The sequence below is a fragment of the Pinus tabuliformis genome, chromosome 1_1 (genome assembly GCF_031772625.1).
Source record: "Pinus tabuliformis cultivar Carrire ecotype Pingquan chromosome 1_1, CPIR1, whole genome shotgun sequence".
Lineage (NCBI taxonomy): Eukaryota > Viridiplantae > Streptophyta > Pinopsida > Pinales > Pinaceae > Pinus > Pinus tabuliformis.
This window is the reverse complement of record NC_142297.1, coordinates 372,661,269-372,677,930: the sequence shown is the minus strand read 5'-3', so window position 1 is coordinate 372,677,930 and position 16,662 is coordinate 372,661,269. Positions and strand designations below refer to the sequence as shown.

General features: G+C 35.9%; 1 pseudogene; it reads left to right on the top strand.

Annotated features, from left to right (window-relative positions):
• The window catches only part of LOC149213173 (polygalacturonate 4-alpha-galacturonosyltransferase-like), a 92,593-nt pseudogene extending 81,955 nt beyond the window's left edge, over positions 1-10,638 (top strand).
• Positions 10,639-16,662: the final 6,024 nt, after the last annotated feature.

Genomic DNA, 16,662 nt, shown 5'->3' with positions numbered 1-16,662 from the left:
ATTGTCTAGGGGAAACTTCGATCTCATCTATCTCATCTTCACTCTCCCTTCCCTATCATTAGCATCCCTCTCCTTTTTTTTATCCACAAACACCAATAACAGACTTTTTGTTAAGAAGTAGCATTGGATGACTTAGGATGAGGGTTAGACCTCATATGTTTATCTTGGGTTCCTCCTTGGGGTTTCTGAGCTTACGTATCTTGCTTTAAATTCTTCCTAAACATCCCAACAATATCCTTTCACATCTCTTGTTCATGAAACTTCAGCTTGCAAGCACAATATTCATCCTAAATTTCCTTTGAAGATTCATGTAGCCATTTTGCACCGAGGCCTATTCCTGGGGGGAGATTGGGAGGATCTACATTTGTCAACAAACCTTTTTATTGTTTTCCCATAACGCCCCAAACTTTATAGCCCATGTTTGTAGCGAAGATATACCCTCTTTCATATGTAAACTATTTATCAGATTGATAAAAGGAGAAGAGTGAGCTCTTCCATGAGCTTTTATTTGAAGATGAGAATGACAGTGAAATGTTCATTTTTAACTGTACACCTAAACAAGCTTAGAGACCCTTCCACTTCACTGGCTTAAAATCTGGACTCAAACCATGGCAAAATGTGACATTTTGAAGTGTGTCACTCTAGTCCCTTTGACAAGGAGTGACATGACACCTTTTGTGAAAGAGCAACTAGAGACTATCGCCTCTTGCCCCTTTGAAAGTGGTGAAAATTTTTAGAAAAAGGGTAAATGTCTAAAAACATCATGGAAAAAGGTTTCCAAAAATTTAAGAATGATTACATTTTTTTCAATCACTACTACAAGAGACTATTACCTCTTCCCCCTTTAAAAAAGGTGAAACTGTCTAGAAAAAAATATATATCTGAAAACATCATGAAAAAAAGTTTCCAAATCATTTAAAAATGATTCCATTCCATCGAATCACTACTACATGAATTCATCTTAAAATTTCATTTTATTTATTAAATTTATCATAATCAAAATTCCCCATGGAAGACATTGAGAGGCATTAGAAGATATCTATATATATATATTTTTTTTTTCATAAGATCTTGTTAAAACATACCGTGGAAATTTAATAACTTTATTTAAGACATTTTGTCTCCCATGTACCAGTCACCAATTAAAACTTCTAGGTGGGCGATGCCATTTTTGTTGAAACCCTCAAGGAGCACCCTCGAGGAGCTTTCAAGAATGGAAGAAGAACAATGGGTGACGCAATTTTGTTCATACCCTAGATTTTTGAATTTTGGAGAAGGTTTCAGCAATTTTGTTCAAACCATGAATTTTTGAATTCTGGAGGAGGTTTTAGCAATGGAGACCAACGTTTTTCTAGGAGTATCCTATTTTTCCCTTCCAATTTGATAGAGGTAGGGGATTGTTGGGGTTTTGTGCATGGAATGGGACACCTAACTAGAACTTGTGTGGCTCATGATTTCGCTACGGAACCCTAGACCCACATAAGGTTCAAACAGGGCTTTTCCTTTCCACCGTCACCCAAAAAATTCCCCTCTCTCTATAGGTTGTTGCCTTCTCCCCCAAGGCAGTGAAAGAGGTTGATAGATCTATTCCAGAAATTCTGGACTCGAGTAACTGATGAAAAAGCTTCGGTTGTTGGACATCCCCTTCGGAATCATACATTTTCCCTAGCACAAGCAACAAAAACGCCTCTGAGGCTACTGCGGCAAAGGCCGTTGATAAATCTAGGGAAGAGGGAAAAAAATTCATGGAGCCCATCGACCCACCAAGCCTTGGGAAAGAACTTTCGATTGTATGCATTTCTCGCAGTGGTAAGTCTCTATCTGACTCCAGTTCTATTATCAAATTTTTGTCTTTGTAAGATTTGATGGTTATTGAAACCAGAGTAAATTAAAGGAAAGGAAAAACCATAGTAAATTAAATTTAGTTTGAATCCATCAATTAAAATAGACTTCTTTGACTAAGATTAATTCTATCCTAGCTTTAACTAATGGAATGCAAATTTGGCAGCTATGAAAATTAATGTGCAACATGCACCGAGCATGGGTACTAGAAATTACTAGTTAGAGTATATAAAGGTTTTTTAAACCCAAGATGTAAAAATCATATAAAAAGTGATGGCTCTAGGCTAAACCCACGTGTGTGTCCTGATTGCCTCAATGAGTTGATATGAGAAAAAATTTTGAGATGCATTTGGCTTAGACACCAATAACAGTCATACCTATTTAAATGAGATTTTAGAACATTGTGTTTCAGATTCGAAGATCCTTGAAATGATCTTTATTTGTCATGAACCCCCTTTCCTTTGATACCATAATCTCAGAGACGCACAAAGCTTGATCCTTTACCTTCAATAAGCATCTAACCAATGGAAAACCACGAACACTATTTTTCAAACCCTCTTGATTGATGTCCTAAGGCTGAGGATACTTCACCTTTTGTAGCCTTTTATACTTCTATGTGAGACAGAAAAAGCCCTAATACAAGGCTGAAGTCATGTCAATGAGCTCAAGAATAATATTATATATATGAACTTAGATGCTGGGAAATTTATAGCTTCAGATATGATTTTATATAAACTTGCAATAGAGAAGGAATTCTGAGTGAGACACTATCTCCAAACCAAATTCAATTCAAGGGTGATTTCATAATAGAAGATTTGGTCCTAAGGCAACCAAAGCTTATTGGCTATAGTCATGAAAAAAGGCCTTATATATAGATCATTTGACCAACAATTTGACAGAAAGCTCTATCCTAGAGATGCTTGATTGATGAGGCCTTGATCTCATTTCCTTTCTGGGATCTGCAACCTAGAATTTTGCAGTAGGATTTTCAGTGCTTCACGATGACTGATCTTTGAAGAGGAAGGAGGCCAGTGTTGTCAGAAAACTTCTTGCGATTTCTTTCTTCCTTTCTTGGGCTTGCCCTCACCTTAGCTCTGATACCTTGCCCTCACCTTAACTTTGATGCCATTCTGGCGGGGCATGCTAAACATGACAACAATAGAGGTAAGAAGTTGTAGATTCTTGTGTTATCTATCTTTTATCTTCTAGAACATCATATGTTTTATTGCCAATTTCTGCTAAATTTAAAATTGACATACCGATCTGAGAAGAGGGTTTGCAATGCTAATAACCTCTTCTTCAGTCCATGTTGGCACATTCGAGTCTTGTTAAAGGACCAATTGTTTCTTGTGCAAAATTTGAAGTAGATGGCAACATACAACATGTTTTCTAAGAATCAAAACAACGTATATAAGTGTTATGACATTAATCCAACACTACGTTTATAAACCAGTTCATACTAATGGACACAGGATGTGTAAAAAGTATTCTTTAAAAAAAAAATTCTCTGTCGGCTAGTTGAAATCTACATCCTTACTCCTATCTTGAAGAAAGGGTACTTGCTTCCCTTTCAGTTCATAAGTATATGAAAACCCAGTTTTGTAAGCACCCATAACCATGAATATTATACCAACTCCCTATGTTTAGTGCATCAATAATGTAAGTGTAACACTCATCCACGTAGCAGTCATAAGGCATTTAGGTAAGGTTTTACTAACACTGGCATCCCAAGCCATTAAGATCTATCCATGGCCTCAAAATGATGTATTTCCTTTACTCAACAAAACACTCATCATTTCTCTCCCCCAATCACCAATTTTTTTTCTCTTCATTCTAAATGAGAAATCAATCAACAAGTCACCATTTTAAATGTTAGATCACAATATGTTTAGCTTCTCTCTTGTGCTTACACTCTAGTATTCTCACAGCTTCAGAATCGCGAATCTTAAACGAAGTCTCATGATGTGCATTCAAGGAAGCATAATTCACCCTTTCTTTGCATCAAATTACCCCCCTAGCATTCCCTTTACCTTTACATGCCTCAATGCAAGGCAGGCCAAGTCGATACCTGCTCAGTTAAATTAGTAAGCTGAGGGGTGTCATATATACCCAACACTGCCTACGTGTTCCTCCTCTTCCTATGTCGTAGTGTATGAACAGTTAGCTAGACTGGCGAGGATCCCCATTAATAATAACATCTATGCTGGCATTTGAATCCAAATGACGTGTTTCCCTTAATTATATGTTTTGTTTTTTTAACAAAAAAGGCTAACAGAGATAGAGACCCTCAAATCTGTCTACTTTCGATTCCTATGCCCATTTTCATCTAGTTTTTTACCATGTCAGTGTCCCTTTCTTTCTCAAAACTGCACGAAATCAATTGATCTATCCATTTCGTAATGCCTTTGGTAAACTTTTCTATCAAATGCTCTAAAGTATATATGAGATCTAAGGGTTTTTTCGGTTGTTGCTGACTTCATATTTTTCTGCTAACCATGATATGGGTTTGATGTAGAGGATTATGATTAAGTAAGGGTTGCATTACTCAATGTCTGTTTAGGATGAGGAGAAGGAGAAATGTGGTGTTAGGGTTGAGAGCTAAAGATGCCTGTGAAAAGAGGAGGTGTGTGGAATGGAGGGTGGCAGGGCTACCAACACGATAGAAATGGAGGATGGGGAGGTCGGGCTTTTCATCATCGAATAGCTATGGTGGATTCCTTGTTATCTTTGTGGTCATGCCATTGGTTTTTCTGGAAGCTAGGTTTCGTCACTCCATATCTACATCTATAACTGGTAAGCTTCTTCCTTCCCTCCTCCCTCGCTAATAAGCTTCTTCCTACCCTCCTCCCTCACTCGCAAGCTTCTTCCTGCCCTCCTCCCTTGTCAGGTTGCTTCTATCTCTTTTTTTGGGGTGGGTCTACATTTAATTTATCTTTGTTGGCAAGCATGCCCTTTCTTAATCTGGTAGTATTACAATGAAGTGTAGACTTCTTACAAAATTCAAGTAAGATCTCCATTATAATGAAGTGTAGTCATCTTATACTATTTTAGAAAGATCCCTTTCATTGAGAAACCATTGAACAATGTATTTATTTGATCTGAGCCTTGGCGAGGAATTATCATCACCCCCAGTTAACCATTGAACCAAGACCCCATGGACCTGCTTCGAAATTTGATTTGCCTTCATCACCCCCAGTTAACCATTGAACCAAAACCCCATGGACCTGCTTTGGAATTTGATTTTCCTTTTAGCTTTTTCATGGGATCTGAAGGCGTAGATGTTATCAAAATTAATTTCCTTGCTTATTGTCAAAATTTTAGCACCTCTAACATTTTTCTAGACATTTTGTGAGTTTTCTTTATAGGTTTCCTTTCATTTGATCTATGTCAAGCTATGAACGCCATCTCTATATTAACACGGTACAATACCTACCAGGAGAAAGATTCAAAGTTTGTACCTCTCTCATGCAAGAGCAAAGGTTTTACCAACTGCCCCTAGAGTAATTACCCTTGCCAAAGATAATGAAACCATTCATCCCGATAGCAAGAAATAACAATGCACTTTCCATTTTTTAACAAAGGGAAATGCATATGACTGGTAAATTCGTTGGGAAACTGCTTGGTGAATTCGCTGGGCACTCCTCATTCTAAGGAGGATGGTGCTAAGTGTGCGTTGGATTCTGCATAAGCTGGATGGGTATTATAAAAATATATTTGTTAAGAGTTCATTTCAACACCTTCCTCATGGGAATTGAATCTTTTGGGAATTGAATTTGGGTGGGAAGTGTAACAATCATTCTTCCCGTCCCCTCATTATCCAATCCAGGCCCACTTTTCATCCATAAAGCTAAATCCACTTCTCATCAGTCAAGCTAAAACCAGTTTTGATCCACCCAACCTAGACCCAATTCATAACGACAATCTTGTTCACCAGCTACTTTCTACTATACATATCATTTTCACATTATTCCCACAGTGTTCACAGCACGTTGGCCAAAAAAAAATGATAGATATTATACACACCATTTTATTATTCATGTGTAATGAAATCTCGATCTTAGCATATCCATGATAGCAAAGCAACCCCATTTTTAGTGTTTCGGTATTTTTATAGATATTCTTCTCCATCAAGTCTTTCTACCTGACCTTTTATGCGTTGTTTGTCATTTAAAAAAACAGGGCACAACTTCTCAGGAGATGGATCTATTAGAATTGTATTCTCTTTCCACATCTTGAAAACCAATTCTATTTTTCTATGGCCTTTTTTTTCTTTTTCAGGATCTGGGCAATGCACTTGCACTTACGTTAGTATAATCCTAGAAAATAATTAGTGTCCCTAAACTGAAATTTAATCAACTTGAGTGGATCGAAATAGAGAGGAATTATTGAGGATATTGGAGCTCTGTCATATGTTTAAAATCACTCTTGTCTATTTGTTTGTGGTGTTCATAGGAACAGGCAGATGACTGGAGAAAGCAGAGTTTAACAAAGAGCATTGACTCTCTCTTCCCAAAGGAGGCAAGTATAAGAAACCTGCTGTATTTGGATATCTTAAATTTGTTTTCTCCCCTATTGAGCATAGAATTGAAAATAAATTTTATTTACTGGGCAGGTGATTGATGTCATAACAGCTAACAGAGAGGACTCGGGAACTATAAGCTTGAATATCGTTGGACGAAATGATTTATCTTCCTCATGGGTATTAGAAAAGCCCTCCGAAGTAAACCAAAGGGATATTACTAACTCTGAGGTACGATTGGCGAAGATTTTGGTTATTTTCTCTACTGAACATGTAAGGAAACCTACGTGATGATGATCTATGTAGTTGAGTAGGGTTGTATTAAGCAGGAAGTGAAAACTGACATTGGCAGGGGTGCTTCTCTATTTCTAATGGTGTACATCAAGCAGAGGCAAACGACTTCTGGAGACAGCTTAGAAAAGTTACATTCGCAACAAGATGGTGTGATCTTCAATGAAGAAGGCAAGGAAAATCCTAAGGGGGGTAAAATGAATGATGAGGTGTAGAAAAAAGCTTCCATTGACGAAGAACTTCTTATGAGGTTTCAAGAGGTTAACATAGGAAGTGAACATCGAGACGTCAAAGAGAATGATCTTGATGGTAAGTTTTGATTTTCCCTAGTTAATTGGTCTATGATGTTGGTAGCCTACTGTAAGGTAATGTCTCTAGTCAAACTCTTAGGACAATTGTTGTTGTAATGGAAACCATTTGCAGCTCGAAGGAAGTCCAACAAAAGTTTTGCGGAGGGTTAAATTCTTTACTGCACTAGATCACTACCTTTTGTTCTCATGGAAAAGGGAATTGTTATATTATTTTCCAAAATCCTTTTTGAATGTTACTTCTCCAATAGAAAAAATTTATATATCTTAGATTTTAGCATAGTATGCTTTAATTTATAGTAGTTTAATGCTTACAGCAATTGAGACAAAAGACGAGGGAGGAAAGGTCAACAAATTTGATTCAATAGGATGAATAAAAACGAGTTGAGATTGAAAACGTAGCAATTAAATGTTCCAAGGAGGTAGATTTTGTTGTCCTAGGAAAATATAGCATTTGGAGGTAGGAGAATGAGAACGAGAATTCTGACTCCACCGTTAGATTGATGTGAAACCAACTGATCATGGCTAGGGTGTATTCAAGCATTTCCCAGGCTAGGATTAATCTTGATTTATACCATGAATTGATGCTTCGTATTAAAGAATGTCAGTGTACATTGGGTGAGGCTAATGCAGATTCTGATCTACCTCAAAGGTAATAGTTTTCGCATTGGCTGCTTCTAAATCAAGAGTAGTAAGTGCTTCCATTTGCATTTGGTGTTCATATACTTTGTTTCTTTTAATGTTGCAGTCTGTGTGTCAATCTTTCTACTTTTCATTCTCTTTTTCATGGCCGATAATTGATATGAATGTTTCAATGCTGCTGAGAAGATCAAGGCTATGGGTCATGTCCTATCCAAGGCTAGAGAACAATTTTATGACTGTGCGACAATAACAAAGAAGTTGTGAGCCATGCTTCAGTCTGTAGACGAGCAAGTAAGGATCTTGAAAAAGCAAAGTACATCTTTAAGTCAGCTGGCAGAAAAGACTATTCCCAAGGGCCTACACTATCTGTTCATGCGATTGACCATGGATTATTACTTGCCTTCCCTTGAAAAGTGAAATTTCCTAAAAAGGACAAGTTGGAGGATCCAACTCTTTATCACTATGCATTATTTTCTGACAATGTATTCGCTGCATCTGTGGTTGTAAATTCAACTGTCATGAATGCTAAGGTGAAGTGTTATTAGTTTAAAATACTCTAAAGTTTGGAAGTCCAATAGTTTTTCTGCATTTTACATTTAATATTTGGATCTCATTGTAGGTGATTTACTTGTGTTTGCAGGAATCTCAAAAACATGTATTTCATCTCATCACAGACAAGTTAAATTTTGGGGCCATGAAAATGTGGTTTTTACTTAATCACCCAAGGAAAGCTGCGATACATGTAGAAAATGTTGATGATTTTAAATGGATCAATTCCTCCTATTGCCCTGTGCTTCACCAACTTGAATCCGCAGCTATGAAAGAGTATTATTTCAAGGCAGATCACTCAACTACACTCAACACGTTCCTCCAATTTGAAATATATAAATCCAAACTATTTATCCATGCTAAATCATATTCGTTTCTATCTTCCACAAGTTTATCCCAAAATGGACAAGATCCTTTTCTTGGATGATGATATTGTGTTGGAGAAAGATTTGACCCCATTGTGGTCAGTAGATCTTCATGGAAAGGTTAATGGTTCAGTGGAAACTTGTGGAGAAAGCTTTCGCCGGTTTGACAAATATCTTAATTTTTCCAATCTTCACATAGCCAGGCACTTTGATCCTAATTCTTATGGTTGGGCATATGGGATGAATGTATTTCATCTCAAAGAATGGAAGAAACAAGATTTAACTAGAATATATCACAAGTGGAAAAACATGGTAAGTGTGGAGTGTGGTTTATTTATGTTAATTCCTATGATACTTACTTCAAAGTATTTGAAGTAAATCTGAAGTAATTAGCTAGAAAACTTAATGGGTTTTTCTTTGCTCTATTCCTAAGTTTTTCTTTTATTGTATGTCAGAATGAGGATAGAGTGTTGTGGAAGCTTGGAACACTACCCCCTATATTTTCGCATTGGCTGCTTCTAAATCAAGAGTAGTAAGTGTTTCCATTTGCATTTGGTGTTCATATCCTTTGTTTCTTTTAAAGATGCAGTTTGTTTGTTAATCTTTCTGCTTTTCATTCTCTTTTTCATGACCGATAATTGATATGAATGTTTCAGTGCACCTAAGAAGATCAAGGCTATGGATCATGTCCTATACAAGGATAGAGAACAATTTTATGGCTGTGCGACAGTAACAATGAAGTTGCAAGCCATGCTTCAGTTTGCAGACAAGCAAGGACCTTGGAAAAGCAAAGCAAACTTTTAAGTCAGGTGGCAACAAAGTCTGTTCCCAAGGGCTTGCACTGTCTGTCCATGGGATTGACCATAGATTATTACTTTCTTCCTCTTGAAAAGCAATAATTTGCTAAAAAGGACAAGTTCGAGGATCTGACTCTTTATCACTATGCATTATTTTTTGATAATATATTGGTTGCATCTGTGGTTGTTAATTCAACTATCATGAATGCTAAGGTGAAGTGTTATTAATTTAAATTACTCTAAAGTTTGGAAGTCCAATAGTTTTACTGCATTTTACATTTAATATTTGGATTTCATTGTAGGTGATTTACTTGTGTTTGCAGGAATCTGAGAAACATGTATTTCATCTCATCATAGACAAGTTAAATTTTGCGGCCATGAAAATGTGGTTTTTATTTAATCGCCCAGGGAAAGTTGTGATACATGTAGAAAATGTTGATGATTTTAAATGGCTCAATTCCTCCTATTTCCCTGTGCTTTGCCAACTTGAATCTGCATCTATGAAAGAGTATTATTTCAAGGAAGATCACTCGACTACACTCTCAGCACGTTCCTCCAATTTGAAATATATAAATCCAAAATATTTATCCATGTTAAATCATCTTCGTTTCTGTCTTCCACAAGTTTATCCCAAAATGGACAAGATCCTTTTCTTGGATGATGATATTGTGGTGTAGAAAGATTTGACGCCCTTGTGGTCACTAGATCTTCATTGAAAGGATAATGGTTCAGTGGAAACTTGTGGAGAAAGCTTTCCCCGGTTTGACAAATACCTTAATTTTTCCAATCTGCACATAGCCAGGCACTTTGATCCTAATTCTTGTGGTTGGGCATATCGGATGAATGTATTTGATCTCAAAGAATGGGAGAAACAAGATATAATTGGAATATATCACAAGTGGTAGAACACGGTAAGTGTGTAGTGTGGTTTGTTTATGTTAATTCCTGTGATGCTTACTTTAAAGTATTTGAAGTAAATCTAAAGTAATTAGCTAGAAAACTTAATGGGTTTTTCTTTGTTCGATTTCTAAGGTTTTCTTTTATTGTATGTCAGAATGATAGAGTGTTGTGGAAGCTTGGAACACTACCCCCTGGATTGAATGTTTTATGGCTTGACCCATCCTTTGGACAAGTCTTGGCATGTGCTAGGTTTAGGATATAATCCTAGCATGGACTGTTTAGAGATTGACAATGCAGCTGTTGTTAATTACAATCGGAACATGAAACCTTGGTTAGAGCTGGCAATGATGAAGTGTAGGCCTTACTAGACGAAATATATAAAATATGATCATCCTTTCTTACAACAGTGCAATATAAATGAATAGTTATGACCTTAATATTCATACTGCAATGGATTGTCAAATGGAAAGTGTAAAGGCCCTAGATTTTGTTTGATAATTCATTCTAATTCATTTGTTTTTGGAGTTCCACAGAAGGTTTCCAGTTTATGGCTTAATGAGTCAGGTTTTTGGAGGTGCAGTGGCCTAGCCAAGCTTAAGATTTACAATTTTTATGTCCTCATTGCATTCCTTCATAGTTGGAAGTAAACTCCTATATATGTATTCTTTTCTTTGTTAGTTAATATTTCTCTTTCATTAAGTAATTACACAAATTGTCCTTCCAAGAACACAAAGAAGTACGAGACACAGAGATTTAGGCTTTCAACCCAGGGCAAAACCTCTCAATATGGGAAATGTAAAGGCCCTAGATTTTCGTTGAAAATTCATTCTAATTCATCTATTTTTGGAGTTCCACAAAAGGTTTCTAGTTTATGGCTTAATGAGTCAGTTTTTTGGAGGTGCAGTGGCCTAGCCAAGTTTAAGATTTACAAATTTTATGTCCTCATTGCATTCCTTCATAGTTGGAAGTAAACTCCTATATAAGTATTCTTTTATTTGTTAGTTAATATTTCTATTTCATTAAGTAATTACACAAATTTTCCTTCCAAGAACACAAAGAAGTACGAGACACAGAGATTTAGGCTTTCAACCCAGGGCAAAACCTCTCAATAGGGGAAATCCCAACAATCCTCCTCTTATTGAATTTATTCAAAATGAGATATCCAACACAAGACCAAAGAGTCCCTCCAAGTCAGCCCTCCTCTTAAAGTCAAGGTCAATAGTTGAGTCTCTGCCTAGTCAAAGTTAGAAGCAACTCCTGAATTTATGTCCTTATTACAGGTTTAGTCTCTTGTTATAATGCACTAACTTCCAGTTTAGACTCTTTGCCTTCTATTAGTGATCTTTCACTACTATAGCAAAACCTTGACTCTTTACCATAGATATTCAGATCTTGCTACAAATAGATAGCTTTAGATTGAGTTTCGGCTTAGTCACAGACTTTGGTTTCTTCAAGTGTTGTAAACTTCTTTTTATCCTCAGTTTTTCTTCTCTCGTTGGATTACAGACTTTGAGCTTTTTCACCTTCTTTGTTTCTACCCAAAAGAGGTCTAATATAGGCTAAAACACCTAGATATCATTCTCCATGAGCTTTGACTTAACTAAACAAAGAGTGACTATGCCTGTGTTGTTGCCTTTGTAATATTGAAATGTCCTACAATCTTTTCCTGTGACAAGATGTAATAGCCCTAATTGGAAAACACTGAAACTTGCTCAATTCAGTGTTAAACTGCCATGACCAATTCCTTCATTTTCCCATAGCGGCTATGCTACAATAGTCTCACATGGAGCGAGGGTTAATTTGCACATGGACATCTCTCTTTTAACAATAAAGGCAATGTGCTAGGCTCTCATCTAATATATGTTCCTAAGATATAATAAACTTATGTTGTATGAGTTATCATCATTATTACTCCTTAGTTATATTATATGTGCTCCCTGTCTTTGTGCTCATGGCTTAAATAAATAACTCTCCATTGAATTTCTATTAGCATCATTCAGAAACTCTTGATTGATTGATGCTCTATGAAATGCATCAGCTGTAAGTTACTCATAATCCACTCTCTTGTTGAGTTAGAGATCAACTGCCACGGTTTTGGAGCTATTGTATTTCCTCAAGGAGTTGCTAATTTGGTTTCTATACAAGTGTTAAAAATTTCTCTCTCCTTGCCTTGAGTGTTCTTAAGCGTTCTTGGGTGGATTTCTACTTACTAGAGTTGTTTCCCTCTCCACTGAGCATTATTTTCATTTGCTAGGGTGAGTTGGAGCTCAATCTTGGTTGTCTAAGAGGCCATGGTTACTAGACAAGGCAATACATAACTGTAGGAGATGATTGGCTTTCTAATTTTCCTTCATTCCAATAAATCCATCAAATACATGGGTGCTGAAATCTATGAGGCAAAGCATTCTTGATGTGTATTTATGGTAGAATGTAATTATATTATAATGTTGTTAAATTGAGATTCATTACTTGAGTGATTCAAATTATATGTTGTTCCATTGGTATTGGGAATCATTACATGAGAACCCATTAACTATAATTATTCACCAATAACATCCAGAGGTTTTTCTATACTAGAATGATGATTGTCCAGTATGATGTATATTGAGGATAAGGTTGAAGAAATGAATGAGGAGAAATCACATTCAGGGGACAGTGTGGATGAAAGTTGTACTGTAGAAAAAGAAAATACAACAGTATGGACAAATATGGACAAATTCTGATGAAGAACATGCAACATCAGCCAACTTCTGATTTCACACTTATTGCATATTCAACTGGAGGATTTGTATCTCCTTGTATTGATAATATGGAAGATCAAGATTACATACAACAATGCATACACACTTTTACCTTAAGGCAAAGTGTTGGGCAAAAGACCCTCAAGGAAAGCTCCACTGAGACAAGTATCAACTCAGTTAGCAAAAACTGTTGTAAAGATGCTAGCAGTCAATTATCTAAGGGTGATTTTTGGATGCCCTCACAAGAACTAAAGATTGTATCCCACTATCCAAAGGATCTTCTCTCAACTAAAAAGGGTATGCTAATAAATGCTTATGGGAAAAAGGCACAACACTTTTACCTTTGGTTGGGAGTTTATCCATATTTCCCATGATGTAAATAGTTATAATGTCATATTGAGTAGATTTTTGGCACTCCTTTAAGAAGGTACCATCATCGAATGGGGGCTAGAAATTTAAAATGTTATCCATTGAATTAGATATAGGATTATATTTGTCTAGATGGGAAGGTTGATATAGTTTGAGCTTGTAGGAATTAATTATTGGAGAATACCCTATTGCAGAGGAAGCTTTGGGTTGAATGAAATTTGATGAACCTACTGTAGAATATGTGAGCTAAATTTTTTATTTTTAATATGTTTTTGCCTTATACTATTTCTTATGACGGATGGCATATGATATGTAGGAAGCTTTTCACTCTATAGAAGATATTCATGGCCTTTTGTATGGTCAAGAAGATTCCTAAACCTCAAATGACAACAATCTGCTATTCAAAGTTAATAAAGATATTTTGGATACTAGAAAGTCATTTGTCTCATGCTTATGCATGGTACAAGCTCTATATCCTCCAGAAAAGCTAAGATAAATACTTAGCATAGAAGGATTTGCAGCTGATGGCATCATCTGGATTGTTGGCTGCCACTGTGAAATGGGATGAGGGAAATTTGAAATGGGATCGGGGAAATGTGTAGAAAAATTATATTCTAGAAACCATTTATCTTTGGTTGGGTGTTTACCAATATTGCCCATGATGTAAATAGTTATGATGTCATGTTGAGTAGATTTTTGGCACACCTTTAAGAAGTTATCACTATCGAATGGGTGGTAGAAATCTAAAATGTTATCTATTGAATTAGATATAGGATTATATTTGTCTAGATGGGAAGGTTGATATAATTTGAACTTGTAGGAATTAATTATTCGAGAATACCCTATTGCAGAGGAAGCTTTGGGTTGAGTGAAATTTCATGAACCTACTATACAGTCTGTGAGCTAAATTATTTTTATTTTTAATATATTTTTTCCTTATACTATTTCTTATGACAGATGGCATATGATATGTAGGAAGCTTTTCACTCTATAGAAGATATTCATGGCCTTGTGTATGGTCAAGAATATTCCTAAACCTCAAATGACGACAATCTACTATTCAAAGTTAACAAAGATATTTTAGATATTAGAAAGTCATTTGTATAATTCTTATGCATGGTACAAGCTCTATATCCTCCATAAAAGCTACAACAAATACTTAGCATAGAAGGATTTGCAGCTGATGGCATTATCTGGATTATTGGATGCCATTTCTATTATGCCCTATGATCATAATCATGGGGATCACCATTTTAAGCTTGAGAATGGGAAGGAAAGAAGTTCAAGAATGGCCAGTCTTCTAAGTTTTGGGATTTAGTTTGGATTCTAAAATGGATACCAGAGAAGTGGTAAGTTATTTCAATGAAAAGGCTTAAGTTCATCTGTCATTGTTTGAGATGTTTGCATTTGTATAGGTTTTTCTAGTATAAGTATTATATTTTATGCTTAGTTCAAGAAGTTTACTTCCAATATGTCTAATAATAATATGTTTTTTTGGCAGTTGTCACGCTCAACACTTCTATTTGAAGTGGTAAGTAATAGGTACAAAGATCATTAAAGAATTTATTTTTGAAACTAAGTCTTTCCTTGATGTTGTTGAGAAGTCAGAGCACACATATATTCTTCTAAGCCCTTTTTATGATTGTACAGGTTACCTCCCATATGTCTTTCCATATGTACCTTGTACGTTGTTACTTACCAATGTACCTTGTTACCTCCAAACTTGCAAGTAAATTGTTACCTTCCATATGAAGAATTATCAGCCACTGAGATAGAAATCAATGTTTCACCTGCCAAAGGTCCCAATGTTCAATCAAAAGTAGTACCCATAGCAGCAACTCCACCTCCTGTCCTAGATCTTCTTGGTTATTTGATAGGTTTAGGCAATGCACTTGTCCCTAGAGATTAGTGAGTAGTAGGCTTTGGGTGGGTATTAGATAGTCAATTCCATTTCATTTTTTTAAATGACAAATGGAAAAAATTAGCTTTATTGTTGTTAGATGTGAATTGTATTTACTATGATAAGTGTCAACCTAATTAAAGCAACCTGTGATATTTGGTTAATGCTTTGTGCAGGTCTCCATTGCCTATTTTACTTGCATCATCAGTATGTCAAGGCCTTCATATCAATGGGAAACTTAGATGGCGCTATGGTCAAATTTTTTATAGCTTGAAGCTTTACAATAACTCTTTTGGTCTTGCAGCTGCTGGACCTCTATAGGTGCAGTTCATAAAATGTGAAAATAGTTGAGATGTTAGTTCTATTTACTCTAAATATTGCTAGTTTAATAGGATGTAGATGCACATCTATTTTTAGTCATTTTCCTAAGTTTCGTTCCTGGTAAATTAGGTGCCACCATTGCAGCCTGGTAGCTTAGCACACACACTACAACCAATGGTACTATTTCAAAACATATCTCCTGGACTGGCAAATTCTCATTTGTAGGTGGAAGTAACAAATAATCAACAACTTGTTTGGTATTTTAATGATAATATTTAATTTGAAGTTTTATTCACTGAGGATGGCAAGATGGAGCATGCAACATTTCTGGACGTAATAATGAATGATAGGATCTAAATTTTAAGCTTTGGAAGTTTTCTTCATTGATGATGGTAAGATGGAGCGTGCAACGTTTTTGGAGGTAATAATGAATGCTAGGATCATTCCCTCTCCACCACTATGCCTGTGCCTTCGACTCTGTTGGACTTTTATGACTTTTGGGTCAAAAGGACTTGGCAAGATGGACAAGTCCAAGAGATCAAAAGGGGAAGAGGAAGAGCACATAGATGGTGAGCTTGTGCTCTCCATTGAAAAGCTGCAGGAAATCTAGGATGAGCTTGAGAGGGTAAGTTCTCATGCACTCTAAAAATTGCTTTTGGGGGTTATTTTATTTTATTTATTTATTTTTAAATTGGTTTCTTTCTTATCTTTTTTTTAAACATTTTGCCCATTCCATTCTCTATGTATTAATTTTTTGATTTAGTGGTGCATCTGTGGAGTGATTGAATTTTTGCTTGTCAGTGGGCTGCTTGAGAATGATTTATTACAGCCCTTAAGACGGGGTTTGAGGAAAAGAGTGGTTTTTTCAGTAAATTCACACTTCATCTTCATATTCTTTCAGTCTTTTGGATATGGAAATTTTGATTGGTTTACATATATTGTTTTTCCAATAGTGTCGAGCAAATTATTTCAAGGAATAATTGAAACTAGAACATCCTCAAATTACTTATTTTAGTTTTTTTTCCATATCCATTTATTGTTTGGGCATCAGTTGTTAAATTTGTTAATGTTCGGGGTTAAACAAATGTAATATTTTGTGCGATAATTCTTGATCAGTT